General features: G+C 38.7%; 1 pseudogene; it reads right to left on the minus strand.

Moving 5' to 3' along the window:
• Window positions 1–1,081: 1,081 nt before the first annotated feature.
• On the minus strand, window positions 1,082–4,034 carry LOC101677850 (annotated as a pseudogene).

Below are 4,034 nucleotides of genomic sequence, written 5' to 3' on the forward strand. Positions count from 1 at the left end.
GCACCCAGAGACCCTTAATCTCACAAAACAAACTGAGGGTTGCTGGGGGAAGGGGTGTAGGGAGAGGGTGGTTGGGTTATGGACACTGGACTGGGGAGGTTATGTGCTATGGTGAGTGCTGTGAAGTATGTAAACCTGACCATTCACAGACCTGTACCCCTGGGGAAAATAATACATTATATGTTAATAAAAATAAATAAATAAATAAATGGCTTTGAATCGTGCATTATTATGGGCAATTATTATATAAGCTATTATTATTATATAAACTATTATTATGTTACTGTCAATTTCTCCCTCTGCCTCTGTTAAATTTGCTTCATACTTAGGTATGAAGCATAAATATTTATTAATGTTGTAGCTTCTTGTTGGATTGATTTCTTCATCATTATATAATATCTCTCTTTTTAAATTTCCAGTGTTATTTTTAAATTTAAATTCAAGGTAGTTAACATACTACAGTGCCTTTCTTGGTTTCTTGTTATAGTCTTTGTTTTAAAGTCTATTTTATTTGATGTTTTGCTACCCCAGCATTTTTTCATTTCCATTTGCATGAAATATGTTCATTCCCACTTTAATTTTTGACATTTCACTTATATTATGTGTTGGTGTGTATCTCTTTGGGTTCATTTTGTTTGGGACTCTGTGTTTCTTGAACCTAGATGTCTGTTTCCTTCCTCAGGTTAAGAACGTTTTAAGATCTATTTCTTTAATTTTTTTTTTGTCCCATTCTCTTTCTCTCCTCCTGCCGAGACCCCTATAATGCAATGTTAGTATGCTTGATGTCCCAGAGATCCCTGAAAGTATTTTTATTTTTTTTAATTTATTTTTTATTTTCAGCATAACAGTATTCATTATTTTTGCACCACACCCAGTGCTCCATGCAAGTATTTTTATTTTTAAAGTTAGGTTTTCTTTTCTTTTCAAGATTTTATTTATTTGACAGAGATCACAAGTAGGCAGAGAGGCAGGCAGAGAGAGAGAGGAAGGGAAGCAGGCTACCTGCTGAGCAGAGAGCCCGATGTGGGGCTCGATCCCAGGACCCTGAGATCATGACCTGAGCCGAAGGCAGAAGCTTTAACCCACTGAGCCACCCAGGTGCCCCAGGTTTTCTTTTCATTGTTCAGTTTGTTTGTGTGATTGGGTGATTTCCACTACCCTGTCTTCCAAATGTTTGATCTTTTTTTCTGTATCCTCTAACCTGCTCTTTATTTTCTGTAATGAATTTTTTATTTCTATCATATTCTTCAGCTCTTATTGGCAATTTTTAATGTTTTCTAAAGTTCTTAGTGTGTTCATCCATTCTTTTCCCAAGTTTAGTAAGCATTTTATGACCATTACTTTGAACTCTTTAATCAAGTAAATTGTTTTCTCCCCCATTTCTTATCATCACTTTATTTCTCTCGTGCTGTTCCAGTCTCTGAGTACATCAGGTATAGTGCAGCATTATGACGGCATACAAAAGCATCAGTTTCACCTCCCAACTCTGTTAACTGCTCTAATGAAGACACACATGGATAATGTTCTTTTAACATATCTGGCAATTTAGAAGTCTTCTTGTGAATACTCCAAGAACATCTAACTGGTGTTAGAAACTTTAGTTCTTTAAATGCATTTATTTGTGTTATCAAACTGTATCTTCTTTTTTTTTACATTTTGTAGGTATGATGTAGTAGACACATTATATTTAATTAAGCAGCTCCCCCTGGTTTCTGAACTGGGGATTTTAGCATCATTGCCTGGATCTTTTGTTTTGTCATCTTCCTCTTTTTCACCATCTTGGAATACCACATCTCTAGTCTTCCTGACTCTAAATTAACACTCATATCTTCACTGTTGACTTCCTGAATGTATCCCTTAGTTGCACAAGCCTCAACCTTTTCTCCATATTTCACTTTGTCTTGATTCTTCATTGTTAGAATATCTGCAATTGCATTTCTTCAATAGTCTGAGCCCCTGCCAGAACAGCTTTCTCAGACATTGTGATAATATTTTCGATAGGACTTGTGAGTGGTTCAATATGTGCAAAGCATAGCCAATATTTAACAAGTTTTTTGGCATCTGGAATATTTTTAATGAGGTCATTCAGTATGACCAACATTTCTTCTTCTGGCATCTCTCATTAATCAGGTTTAGGCATTCCAAAAATGTCTTGTTTACTTTTTCAGTAAATAATCTTTGCTCATCTTCTGCCATGATTGTCCAAAAGGACCCAGCTGAGTTTTCATTCTGCCCTTCAGGCTCAGGCTGGGTAATCACTGAGCTAGGAGGCATTTTCAGCACTTTTCTTTTGCCAGCTTTCCACTCACTCAGACGAGCTTTTCTCTCTTCTGCTGTTTCTCTGGCCTGAGCCTATCTATCAAGAGTTGCTTTTGCTATATGTGTCTACAAGGGTCAGTGCTTTTTGATTTCAGTATCAGTTTGGTCTTAGAAGATGCAGCAGGCTTGCCTAGAGTTTCAGAGGTCAGGCTTATTGACAGTGTCTTCCTTCTCTCTACATCCTGAGAACCGGTTTTGGCACTAGATGAAACCGTGTTTGATTGCAGTAATTCATCCTCCCGAGCCCTTCCCAGATTATAATGTTGGCGGTGGTTCTCCCAAGGCCCTGTTTCACAGCACCCTGAGCACTGTCACTGTGACTTCTGATGGGAGGCCACACCAGCTGTCTATCCTGAGATGCCGTGCTCCCAAGTTTAGCAATGGTCACCGCGTTTGTGGCTCTATCACTTTTCATGGTCACACTGTGGGTGTCTGTGGGTGGAGGCTCTGGGGCTTTAGGGACAGCAGCTGAAGGTTTCTTCGTTGTTGCCGAACTCTCATCTCTTACTAGCAGGGGCTTTCTAAATGAATTAATCTTAGACTGAACAATTTGGCCAGGGTAAGACCCAAGCACAAACTCCTTGGGCATGTTAGCATCTTTGGTTTTTCTTTGGGTATTTGTTCCTTTTTATTGTTGCTTTTAAAATGAAACACTTGGCTTAATTCATGTGTTGATGTTGAGGGTCATCTTTAATTGGTATGGATTGTCCCATTTGATTATTATCCTCAAAATTATGTAGTGTCAATCACTATGGTTGAATTGGTTGATTCATTAGAAGGTCTTAAAGGAATACAATTTTTTCTCATTGTTATATGATTTTTGTTCCCAGGAGGTCTACTGACATTTTCTTTACCAGCCATTTTTGTTTTAAATTTCAGAACTTTTGTCTCTTTGCAGACCTGGCCCTCAGAGTTCATCACTTCATGGTCTCTACTACTGGGTATGTAATCTTCCTGTCTGTATGCAAAAAAAGCTTTTCTTTTTAATATATGTTCCCTGAGTTTTTGTCTCCTTTGTTCTCTGAATGCAGGCTGAGCCCTCTAGTTGGGGGTAGTGTAGCTCCTGAGGCACGGCTGGGAGCCCATGGCTGCTTCCAGAGGGGGATGCGTCTCGGCTCTCTATCAGGTAAAGTGTTTCATATAGTTATTTTTTGGAAGCTTTTTCTTATTCTTTGGTTTGATCTTAGAGAAAAAGCTTTCAGTTTTTCACCATTGGATATGAGATTGGCTATAGGTTTTTCTTTTTTTTTTTTAAGATTTTATTTATTTATTTGACAGAGATCACAGGTAGGCAGAGAGGCAGGCAGAGAGAGAGGAAGGGAAGCAGGCTCCCTGCTGAGCAGCAAGCCCAATGGTGCCCTAGTTATAGGTTTTTCATATTTTTCATATATGGCCTTTATTATGTTGAGGTATGCTCCCTCTAAACCCACTTTGTTGAGAGATTTAGCATGAACAAATATTCTTCTGTTTTTTCATTTTGCCTGACTGTCTGTTGGTTTCTGTGTATTAGGTAATTTAATTATGTCTCCTGGCCTTAAAAGAATAGTCTCACGAGGATTTCCTGTAGGGCCAAGAGCAATGACAGCCTTCTTAACCGGTAGAGTCAGGTATTCTTGTAATTTCCCCTGCTGGGCTATGTGTGACCTGTTGTAAGGTAGCTTCAGCTGCTGTGGGCATAGTGATGTGTGGGATGGCTGGGACTGCTTCAGGTGCAT

The sequence above is a fragment of the Mustela putorius genome, unplaced genomic scaffold (genome assembly GCF_011764305.1).
Source record: "Mustela putorius furo isolate JIRA1106 unplaced genomic scaffold, ASM1176430v1.1 tig00003983_pilon_pilon_pilon, whole genome shotgun sequence".
NCBI classification, from domain to species: domain Eukaryota; kingdom Metazoa; phylum Chordata; class Mammalia; order Carnivora; family Mustelidae; genus Mustela; species Mustela putorius.